The sequence below is a fragment of the Lathyrus oleraceus genome, chromosome 7 (genome assembly GCF_024323335.1).
Source record: "Lathyrus oleraceus cultivar Zhongwan6 chromosome 7, CAAS_Psat_ZW6_1.0, whole genome shotgun sequence".
In the NCBI taxonomy this organism is placed as follows: domain Eukaryota; kingdom Viridiplantae; phylum Streptophyta; class Magnoliopsida; order Fabales; family Fabaceae; genus Lathyrus; species Lathyrus oleraceus.
The window spans coordinates 389,517,488-389,530,373 of NC_066585.1; positions in this window are offsets into that span (position 1 = coordinate 389,517,488).

Sequence of the window (12,886 nt, forward strand, 5' to 3'; positions counted from 1 at the left end):
TGAATTTCTTTTTATTTTATAAATTTCCATTTAATCCACTTATTTTATTTTATTCGTAGAAATTTCATTTTTAATCTAAAAAATACGGGACTTTCACCAAAAATCTTTAAATATTTTTCTCTTCCATATTCTGAATTAAAGTTAATTTTGGGATTAATTTTGGTATTTTTCATGAATTAAATGTTTTTGTGCATATTTTTAATTGTTTAAAAATACTTCTGACTTTTCAAAAATAGTGAAATATTTTGTCTAAGGTCCTTTGACCTTGTTTGACCTGAGATAAATCCCTTGGCCATTTATTTGGTGTTTTGAAGGGATTATGGGTTTTGACCAAATTAAAATGTACTTTAATCCATTTTTAAACTGATTAAATGCTTAAAAATATTTTTGAGCCATTTTTATGGTCTTGTAATGTTTGACTTTCTATTTGGGCCTTGGTCAAGGTTGATTAGACTTTTGTTGGATCAAAACCATCGGATTTTGGGGATTGATGAAATGTACATTTTATCTCCCAAAATGAATGGATGGTTTTGATTTGATGAAATTCCTCTCTTGATCAATTTGGGTTTCTATCTTCCCCTCCCTCTTCATCTTCATCCCTATTTTTCCCATTCCCTCTTTTGACCAATGAAATCACTAATGTCTAAAGGCTAATTGGTTCATCAATGGCCTTGTGTCAGATGAATCAATACAAGTGTGACTAAGATAGGTCCCTTCCCCTTGATCTTTTCTTTTAGTGTGTGGTATGTTTTAGGAGTTTGGTTCTTCATACCAAATCTCTAACATGCATTAACACCTTTATTTTTATTTCCCGACCTCAGGTAATTGTGACTTCTACATAAGTCAAATTGTGATTGCTTAACATAGAGCTAAATTTGACCCTCAAGGCATAACATTCTAGTAAGTGAGATTGCAAGTCTCCCATTCTTCATGGCATTGTATGGATACTTGACCTTTTTCCTTTCATAGGAGCTAGTGGCATACTTGTTGAATTATCCAAGTTGAGGCCCTTCTCATGGAAGTTGTCTTGGTTTAAGGATTCATACTTGTGAATGAATGGTTGAGTGTTCTCCAAAGAATGACTTAATCAATTAAAAATCACCACTAATACTTGACTAACCTTAGACTAACATTTTACTAACTCTTGTTAATATTGCTTTATTTTCAAGTCATTTACTATTATGCAATTTAAATTTCAGTCATTTATCATTCGTTACCATTCACATTTCATATAACTTGTTTATGTTTATGTCATTTTCACTTTGCTCATTTGAGCCATATCTTGTGATTGTATATATTTTTTGTGTGTTTTGGTTATGTTTATGGTCTTAGGACCTTAAAATACGTAATAACAACAAAAACCCTAAAAAACATCTGGTGGACTGTTGAACTTGATCTGAACTTTTGGAATTAGAATTGGGCAACATTCCCTGTGCAAAAAGGACTTGGCCAATGCCAACATTATGAGACTGAGCCATTGTGAAGTGTGCCTTCATCTGATACAAGCCTTGGGATTTGTTTGAATTCATCTGCTACTCTGTCTTGTGCTTAATTCTTATTTTGATCTTGTGTCTGATGCTTTGCTCTGAGTTGATAAAGGAATATTTCATCTAGTACACGGAAAGACAATGAAGACTGCTAGCTATGCGAATTGCTTGCTTGGATGTGGCTATCTTTATTTGGTGCCTTGATCTTCATGATGTTTGGATATTACTCATTGCTTATTGATTATTGCTTGATAAAAGTCCAAGGGAAAATGGGTTTCTATATGACATTCTTGTCTGTTGGATTGCATCCCATTGGTCAGATCTTTTCAACTCTTAACTTTTAAATTTATGCTTAGGATTGCCTCTTCATCTCCTCCCACTTCTTAAATTTCAAAATCTCTCCCCCTTTTCAAAAACTTTCTTTGCTTGTGATTTTCAAATTTAGACTTCGTTTTAATAATTAGAAACTTTGGCCCTATGCCATTGAATTTTCAAACTCTTTCTTAAATAAAATTTGTAAATAAACTTAATCATATGGACTTAAAATTTCAAAAAGACAAAAAGAACTAAGGACTCCATTCAAACTTTTGGCCCTTTGTGCCTTTTCTTATTAAACTTTTGTTAAAAGCAATTCACCAACTTATTTGAAATTTTTACCACGAACTACGAGGTTTTGATCCCTCATTGTTATGTTGGTACATAAGCACAAGACCGAAGGTCTTGTCAAACACAAAAATATAATCAATGAATTCTTTTCTCAACCCCACACTCTGTTTTATCAAACATCTTGTATACCAAAAACACATGCACACATAAAAAGGGCTCCCTAGGAGTCCCTATGACACTTTGAGTGCTAACACTTTCCTCTGTGTAACCACCCCCCTTACATATAATCTATGGCATTTTATTAGTTTTGATTTGAAAACTTCTTATCTTTGGGCTTTGTTCATACGTTTCCCTTTTCCTTTGGAAACAATAAAAGCGCGGTGGCGACTCTGGTTTTATTGACGTTAAGCTTATCCATAGCTTGATGGTCATGAATTTACCGCTATAGAAGTTAAGTGGCGACTCTGCTAGGGAGTAGTCCTCAGTGGGTTTAGCCTATGTTTTATGTGTATATATGTGTATATTTGATGTTTGTATATTGTTTGTGTGATATAATATGTCTATTGTGCTTGGTGATCTCTGATTGGTGAGATACGTTCTAACCCGAACTTGAGTGCAATTAAGATAGGAGGATGGTATATTCATGTTCAACTTGTGTGGAGTAGTCATTAACAAGTTGGCTTGAGACCCATCTACTCAGTGGAGACCTCTTTGGAGTTACTGATGTCACACAAGTTATTTGTGGATATGCATTACTTTCTCCGATTTGGGGTCCGAGAAGCTGAGGACGGTAGAACATTTAACCCAACTTGGCCTATTTAGGATGTAGTGCAGAGACTGTTCAGGTGTGGATCTGATAACAGTTGTTACGCGATACTACACTCAGACGAGTTTCTTTTGAGAATATTATGGGTTGATGAGTCAGTCATCCTAACCTATAATATCCGATAGATGGGATTAAGACTCTGGGAACTTTTTAGAACATGATCTACAGGATTTTATCCTTAGTACACTCCTTTGGGGTGGTTCTTAACCTGACTCCATGCTCGTGACTCACAACAAACCCTTTGATTCTTGATTGATCCGATCAAGTCTTGTCAATATCAATAGAACTTGGGTGTTGATAAGGTGAAAACCATAATCCACCAAAATGGATAATTGATCTTGATGATGACTTGATCCATCCCTTGTCCTTTGTTTGTGTTTGCCTTGTGTGTGATCCCTTGTGTGTGATTGTTGCATTCATGCATACATGTGCATCATGACATCCATCACAAAAAATAAATTCAAGGAAACTGAGGTCTTGGTGAAGAAATTAGGTATTCTTGGGTTGACTTCTGAGTTCCTCTTTGGTAAAGCTACTGTCTTTGCTCAAGCCGGTAGTATGGACGCTTTTGAAGCCATCTTTGTATTGCTCATCTATGGTTTAGCTTTGTTCCCTAACATTGACGGTTTTGTTGATGTTAACGCCATTAGAATCTTCTCTATTGGGAATCCTGTTTCGACTCTGTTGGGTGACATGTATTTCTCTTTGCATTTGAGGAATTCTAAAGGTGGTGGGACTATTGTGTGCTATGGTTTATTTCGCACTTGCCTCAGACGCCTGCTTTCCTGGAGAACCAACAATGTCTACGATGGTCTCAGAGACTTATGTATCTCACTAGTGATGATATTTTTTGGTTTGATTCTGCATTGGGCAGCTTAGATATTATTGATAGTTGTGGTGAATTCTCTAATGTTCCTCTCATTGGTACACAAGGAGGAATCAACTACAACCCCGCTTTGGCTCGTCATCAACTTCGGTTCCCCTCGAGAGATAAACCTAATAACACTCAGTTAGAAGGTCTATTCTATCAAGAGGGTAAAGATTCCTAACATTTGAAGCAGAGGATGATACATGCATGGCATAATGTACATAGGAAAGGAAGATCCGAACTTGGTCCACGCAACTGTGTAGCCTTAGAAGCTTACACTATTTGGGTGAAGAAGAGAGCTCTGGGGCTGAAGATGACGTACACCTGTGAAAGACCTATGTCTTTGGTTATATCTGAGCCGTAAACTCTCCCTAACCAAGATGTAGAGGAGTTGAAAGATGCACTCACCAAGATGAAGCAAGAAAAAGATATGTGGGAAGAGCGGTTCCATGCTTTGAGCCGAAAGCATGAAGAGTTTCAGTTTGAGTCAAAAGACAAGGATGCGCTTATTGAGATTCTTGAAGATCGAGAAGTGAAGATACAGAGAGAGCCAGAGGGTTTATCTTCCTCTAGCATGCCTCAACCTTCTGGTGCTTGGAAGAAAATTGATGATCAGCTAGTTCTTGAGAAGGCTCAGATGAAGACATTCTTTGAGTCCGAGATTCGATGCATCCGAAGAAAGTATGCACCCATAGCCAGATCATATGATTTAGTTGCTAGGGATCCTTAGGATGATAGTTTCCTTTTCTCTTGTATATGTATTTTGGTTTCTGAAATTGTACTCAGTGTAACCCTTCCAAATTTTTATGAATAAAAAGAGATCTTATAGTCAATCAAATTATTGTTATTAATTATTATTATATGAATATATATATATATATATATATATATATATATATATATATATATATATATATATATATATATAGATATATATATATATATATATATATATATATATATATATATATATATATATATATATATATAAAAGACTTCATATGTTCCTTGAAATTAAAAACAATAAAAAACATTGCATTTCATGCATCATTTGCACAACACGTTTCTTCCGCCAAATGTCTTATCAATTCTTCTTCTGCGTATCAGCCAAGCTGACTCACCGCAATAATACTCGCGCTAATCAACCAAAAATCATGGAGCATCTAGAGCAAGATAATTGAGAGCTGAAGGACGAGATCACCAGATTAACGGTGCTGATGGAATCTGTGATTGCTACCCAGAATCAGTCATCACCAACTTCTGCAACTCCTCCTCCTCAGAGAACTGTCATTTCTGAGATTGCTTCTGCAACTGTTCCTGTTACTGCTGCCAGTCAACTCATTCCTTCTATGCCTGTTGGATTCCCTTGGGGAATGCCATCAAACTTTATGCCAAAAGGGTATGCGCCCACATTTGTTTCTCTGTCGGCATCTAGCCCGGTCATGTGAGTGCCACCTCTAGTTGTTCACACTCTACCCCGTGTTAAGGACACTATCTACCACTCTGATCCATCTGAGGGCCAAGATGTATATGAGAAAATAGATGAAATGAAAGATGAATTCCTCGAGCTGTGCAAGAGTTGAAGACTCTAAGAGGGAAAAACTTGTTTGGGAAGAGTGCTGTTGAACTCTGCTTGGTCCCCAATGTTAAGATCCCGGTGAAATTCAAGGTCCCAAACTTTGAAAATTAAAAAGGGAGTACTTGCCCGCTAATCCATCTTGTGATGTATGCCAGAAAAATATCTACTCAGACTGATAATGATCAGCTGCTGATTCATTATTTCCAAGACAATTTGACTGGGGCTGCTTTGAGGTGGAACATGGGTCTGGACAGTGCAAGCATTCGTACTTTCAATGACTTAGACGAGGCCTTTGTCAAGCGGTATAAGTACAACGTGGATATGGCGCCTGATAGAGACCAGTTGAGGTTTATGTCTCAGAAGGATAAATAGACATTCAAAGAGTATGCCCAGAGATGGAGAGAATTGGCTGCCCAGATAAGTCCACATCTTGAAGAGAAAGAAATGACGAAAATCTTCTTGAAGACATTGAGTTATTTTTATTATGAACATATGATTGCAAGTGCCCCAAATGATTTTACCGAAATGGTAAACATGGGGATGAGGCTGGAAGAAGGAGTCCGTGAAGGACGTTTGTCTAAAGAAGAAGCACCAACCGACAAGAAATATGGTGGGAACTTCTCCAAGAGGAAGGAGGGAGAAACTAACTCAGTGTCAGTGGGGAGGCAAGGGAGGCCTCGTGTTAGAAAAAGTTCTCAACCTCGTCAACATCAACATCAAGTTTCCTCAGTAATTCCGGTTTTTTCCAACAGTTCTAATCAATCAGTTCCAATTCAGCAACAACAACAACCGCAACAAAGAACTAGCAACAACAACAATCATCACCAACAAAACTTTGAGAAGAAGAAGGTCTCCTTTTACCTTATTCCTATGACTTATGCAGAGTTATACCCGTCATTGGTTCTCAAAAATCTCATCCAGCCAAGAAATCCTCCGGAAATTCCTGAGCCACTACCATGGTGGTTCAAGCCTAATCTTCATTGTGCTTTTCACCAGGGAGCCCCTGGTCATGATATAGAAAACTGCTATCCTCTAAAATATGAAGTTCAGAAGCTTGTTAAGAGTGGTATGGTGTCCTTTGAGGACAAAGCGCCAAACGTAAAAGCCAATTCGTTGCCTGCTCATGGTAACGCTTCTGTCAACATGGTGGACAACTTTCCAGGGAATTTCCGAGTTTTTTATGTAAGACGTATCCAAAGATCTCTGGTGGAGATGCATAAGACTTTGTGTTTAATCAGTGACTGTGAACATGACCACGATGGTTGTGCAATTTGCATCCTGAACCCCCGTGGGTGTTTGGCTGTCAAGAGGGATATCCAAAAGTTGATGGATGAGAATGTAATCCAGATTCAACAGTCGAGGGATATGGGAGATGATGTGAATGTTATTATGCTAGTGTTTAAGACCCCTGAGCGGGTAGTTATTTAGTTCGATAGTAGCAACAACAACAATGTCAATAGATCGGTATCATCGTTGGTCATACGGTTAGCAGACCATGTCCCCTACTTATCCGATAAAGTTGTGCCATACCAATATAATTCCACTATGATAGAAAATGGTCAAGAGGTTCCCCTACCAGTTACATACTCTATGGTAAATATCACAAATATAGCAAAGGTGACCCGTAGCGGTCGTGTGTTCAGTCCAGTATTTCCAAAGATTGTAGAAGATGTTTCCGTAAGTAAGAAGGCATAGATTCTAGTAGTGAATCCGGTTAGTGCTCCAACGTGTCATTCTGGTGAATCTAGCAAGTTGAAGACTAACGATGATGATGAGGTGTTACGACTAATCAAAAGAAGTGAATTCAATGTTGTAGAGCACCTGCTCCAGACGCCGTCAAAGATCTCCGTGCTATCATTATTGATGAATTATGAGGCACACAGAGAGGCATTGCAGAAGGTGTTGGAACATGCTTATGTTGAACATGATGTGACTATGTATCAGTTTGACCACATTGTTACCAACGTCACTTCTTCTAACAATTTGAGTTTTTATGATGAAGAACTTCCTGAGAAAGGCAGAAATCATAATTTGGCGTTGCACATTTCAATGAACTGCAAGGAGGACGCTCTGTCCAATGTGTTGGTTGATATTGGGTCATCATTAAATGTGTTACCAAAATCAACTTTGTCAAGACTCTCTTAGCATTCTTCGGTTCTCGTAAGACCGTCATTGGTGAAGTGGACCTCCCAATGAAGATAGGTCTGAGTGATTTCCAAATTACTTTCCAGGTAATGGATATCCACCCGGCCTACAGTTTCTTTTTGGGAGAGCCATGGATTCACAAAGCTGGAACAATGACGTCTACTCTCACCAAAAGCTGAAATTTGTGAAGAGCGACAAGCTTGTCGTTGTTGGTGGAGAGAAGGCATTGTTGGTAAGCCATTTATCATCTTTCACATATGTTGATGCTGAAGAGGAGGTTGGAACGCCGTTCCAAGCCTTATCTATTGCTGATGAATTAAAGAAAACTGGGGCTCCCATGTCTTCTTTGAAGGATGCACAAGAGGCTATTCAAGCTGGAAGCATTGACAAATGAGGTCGTGTTATAGAGGTCGCCGAGAACAAGAACAGATTTGGGCTAGGATTTCAACCAGGGTCGTTCAACGCCAAAGTCAAAGTTATGCAACCAATTTTCTGCAGTGGAGGGTTCATTCATGAGAATGATCAACACTCAGCTGTCGTTATTGAAGACAGTGGTGATGAAGACGAAGCTTGCGCCAATTTTGTGACACATGGCCAGACTTGCAACAATTGGGTTGTTGTTGATGTTCCTGTTTTCATTCACTGTTCTAAGTAATTTGTTTTTTGTTGTTTTAAGAAAAATTCTTCTCCTATGCCTAAGGGAGAAGTGAACATTGTTGGCATTTTTATTATTATCATCAATAAAATACAATTTTATTCATCCACATCTATGATGTTTTATTTTCACTTTTTTCTTTTTCTGAAAATGGTAATCACAAAAAAACATAAATAAATAATAATCTTCCATCTGCATAATACTTGTTCGCACTCCATTGAATACAATGATCCTACTCCCTCTCCAAACTTTGATTTCCATGTGTTTGAAGCTGAGGAAGAGATTGATGATGAAGAAGTATCTGATGAATTATCTCGTTTACTTGAGCATGAGGAAAAAGCCATTCAGCCATTTGAAGAGCATATTGAATTAGTCAACTTGGGTTCCGAGGATGATGTGAAGGAAGTCAAGATTGGGTCTCAACTGTTACCAGAAGCTAAGAAGGGGTTGATTGATCTTCTTCTAGATTACCCTGATGTGTTTTCTTGGTCCTATCAAGATATATCTGGGTTGGATTCGGAGATTGTGGAGCATAGATTGCCGTTGAAGCCAGAATGCCCGTTGGTCAATAAGAAGTTGAGAAGAACTCATTCTGATATGGCAGTAAAGATCAAGGAAAAAGTGCAGAAGCAGATTGATGTTGGTTTTCTTGTTACCTCCGAGTATCCGCAGTGGGTGGCCAATATTGTGCATGTTCCTAAGAAGGATGGAAAAGTCTGCATGTGTGTTGGTTATAGAGATTTGAACAAAGTTAGTCCGAAAAATGATTTTCCTCTATCATACATTGATATATTGGTAGAATATACATCTAAATTCAAAGTCTTTTTGTTTATGGATGGATTTTACAGTTATAATCAAATCAAGATGGCATCTGAAGATATGGAGAAGACCACATTCATTACGCCCTTGGGAACATTCTATTATAGAGTGATGCCCTTCAGTTTAAAGAATGCTGGTACAACGTACTAGAGAGCTATGACCACTCTTTTTCATGATATGATGCATAAAGATATTGAGGTTTATGTTGATGATATGATTGCCAAATCAAGTGATGAAGAGGAACATGTTAAGCATTTGTTTAAGTTATTCCAGCATTTGAGGAAGCACAAACTCCGCTTGAATCCAAATAAGTGTACTTTTGGTGTTCGTTCTGGTAAATTGTTAGGCTTCATTGTTAGTGAAAAGGGTATTGAAGTTGATCCTGCCAAGGTCAAAGAAATACAAGAAATGCCTGCGCCCAAAGCTAAGAAGAAAGTTAGAGGTTTTCTCGGTCGCTTGAACTATATCTCAAGATTTATATCACATATGACTGCCACATGTGCATGTATTTTTAAGCTTCTTCGGAAAGATCAATCATGTGATTGGACCGAGGATTGCCAGAGAGCTTTTGATAGTATCAAAGAGTATATGCTTGAGCCTCCGATTCTATCTCCACCCATTGAAGGAAGACCGTTGATCATGTATTAGACTGTGCTTGATGAGAGTGTGGGTTGTGTTCTTGGTCAGCAGGATGAATTTGGAAAGAAAGAGTATGCAATTTACTACCCCAGTAAAAAGTTCACCGACTGTGAGACTCGATATTCTATGCTTGAAAAGACATGTTGCGCATTGGCTTGGGTTGCTAAACATTTGCGCCAGTATATGTTTGTTGGTTCTATGTGTTGGCATCAATTTTGGTAAAACCTAGAGTTATCATAAGTTGTCATGCGTGTTGTCTTGACATGTGATATCAGTTTCCTGCAGGATGTTTAAATATGGTTGTGCAGGATTTAGCTGAAATGTCAGACCCGATGTTAAGACATGTGTATACAGAACATTCAATCTGAATGTTATGTATCTTAAGATTGCGCTTTTCATGCAAATCTCTGTGTGATTGATGTGGAGATTGAATGCGCCATTCAAGGAGTAATTTAATTTAAAACCAGATTGATTTATTTTCCAATAAGGGATGATCAGCTGTTGTGAATAAGAAGATGCGCAAGGAAATTAGATTTAGAGTTTTATGATGTCCAGGCCCATTCAAAAGCTTCTATTTAAAGGTCATGTAAAACCTGGTTTTAACACACAGAAAACAAACGAAATAGTGAGAGAGTTTAAGGGTTTTAGTCTTGTGCGAGCTTGTGTATTGTGAGTCATTCATTCATCTTATTGATGATTGAATTGGACTGACTTTTATGTTGTAATTTGTCCACTCTAAGCTTTGAAGCATGAGTGTGTGTTTACTTAGTTGAAGCTTTTAAGCAAGATCAAGTATGTGTTCTTGAAGAAGTGTCTTCTTTCTTTGTAATATTTGTTTTGATATCACTACTGTGATTGAGGGGGAGTGAGTAGGGTCTCTTATCTAAGAGTTCTTAGATAGAAGTCACACGGGTAGAGATTAGGTGAAAAGACTGTAACTTGAAGTTGTTTACTGAGAGTCTTTGAACTAATTCTGTTTAGTGGATTTCCTTCCTGGCTTGGTAGCCCCCAGGCGTAGGTGAGTTTGCACTGAACTGGGTTAACAATTGCTTGTGTCACTTGTTCTATTGTTTCTTTGTCTTTTATCCTGTTTATATCTTAGTTGTTGTTCAGATATTAGTGTCGTGACAGTACCTTCGACATCTCATATCTGATACCAGAATTTTAATTGGTATCAGAGCAGGCATCCTGCTTTGGTTCTGGGTGAGATCTTGGGACGTTCCTTTCTGGTAATATGGATAGAGACGGAGGATCTGTTCATAGACCAACAATTCTAGATGGATCTAACTATGACTACTGGAAACCCCGAATGGTATCCTTCTTTAAATCTTTGGATAATAAGGCTTGGAAGGATGTTCTAACAGGCTGGGAACATCCCTTCATTACTAAGAAAGGAGAAGTTACAACTGATAAGAAGGCTGAGGAAGAATGAACCAAGGAGGAGGATGAACTAGCTCTTGGAAACTCTAAAGCATTAAATGCTATATTCAATGGCGTTGATAAGAACATCTTCAGACTGGTGAACAACTGTGAGGTGGCTAAAGATGCTTGGAATATTCTCAAAACCACTCATGAAGGTACCTCTAGAGTGAAGATGTCTAGATTGCAGCTGCTTACTACCAAGTTTGAGAATTTGAGGATGAAAGAAGATGAAAGTATTCATGACTTCCATATGAATATCCTTGAAATTGTTAATGCCTCAGGAGCCCTGGGTAAGAAGATGTCAGATGAAAAACTTGTGGGGAAAATTCTCAGGTCACTTCCCAAGAGATTTGCCATGAAAGTGACAGCCATAGAAGAATCTCAAGACATCTGCAATATGAGAGTGGATGAGCTCATTGGATCCCTCCAAACATTCGAGTTGGGGATGAGTGATGGATCTGAAAAGAAAGCCAAAAGCATAGCCTTCATGTCAAATACTGAAGAGAAAGAGGAAGACAGTGGTCAGGATACTGATGAATATCTGGCAAATGATGTAGCATTACTGGGAAGACAGTTCAACAAACTCCTAAAAAGGGTGGATGTAAGGTCAAAGTCTAATGTCAAGAACAACTCATTTGACATCAGTAGGTCCAATGATACTGGAAGAAGAACAAAATATAAGGAAAATTTTAAATAGGGCAAATGAGTTCAATGCCATGAATGTGAAGGGTATGGACACATTAGAGCTAAATGTGGGACCTACCTCAAGAAACAGAAGAAGAGTCTTGCTGCTACTTGGTCTAATGAAAGTGAAACAGAAGGAGAGTCTGCCAATCTTGTGACTGCCTTGACTGGAAGATGGGGTTTTGATGCAGACTCAAGTGATGATGAAGTAACCTTTGATGAATTAGCTACTACATATAGAAAGTTGTGTTACAGAAGTGAAGAAGTGTGTCAACAAGTGGAGAATCAGAAGAAATTGATAACCCAACTAGAGGATGAGAAGACAGAACACTTAGAAACCATTTCTAAGTTAAAGATCGAAGTCGTGTTCCTGAATTCCAAACTGGATGAGATGACAAAGTATGTTAGAATGCTAAATAGTGGATCTGACACCTTAGACAAAATCCTCCAGACTAGAAAGATGGCAGGAGACAAGTTTGGCCTTGGGTTCAATGAATCCACTCCTGAGAGTAGTCACACTGGTAGCAAACCAAAGATGTCATATCAAGTGTCTCAACATCACAAGGAAAGACAACATAAAGGAAAACACCAAAGATGGAGATATCATTATTATGGAAAATTTGGCCACATAAAACCATTCTGCTTTAAGTTGTATGGATATCCTAGTCTTGCTCATCATCAACCTAGACCCAAACACCACATCCCGTTTAACAGAAAACAGTGGGTTCCTAGGGCTGGTGCTACTAACTTGATAGCTCACACTTCCTTCAGAGTTTCAGCCAAAGAAGACTGGTATTTTGACAGTGGATGCTCCAGACACATGACTGGAAGCAAAAACCTGCTAATTGACTTTCAACCTCATGCCATAAGCTATATGACTTTAGGTGATGGATCAAAGGGTGAAATCAAGGGGATTGGAAAGCTAAACTGCCTTGGAGTCCCTAACCTTGATAATGTGCTACTTATTAAAGGATTGACTGCAAACCTAATCAGCATCAGTCAACTATGTGACCAAGGTCTAAATGTGAACTTCACAAAAGCTGAATGTGTGATTACTAATGAAAAAAATGAGGTGATCATGAAAGGAGTCAGGTCTAAGGACAACTGCTATATGTGGAGTTCTCAAGAAACTGGTTATTCATCAATGTGTACTCTA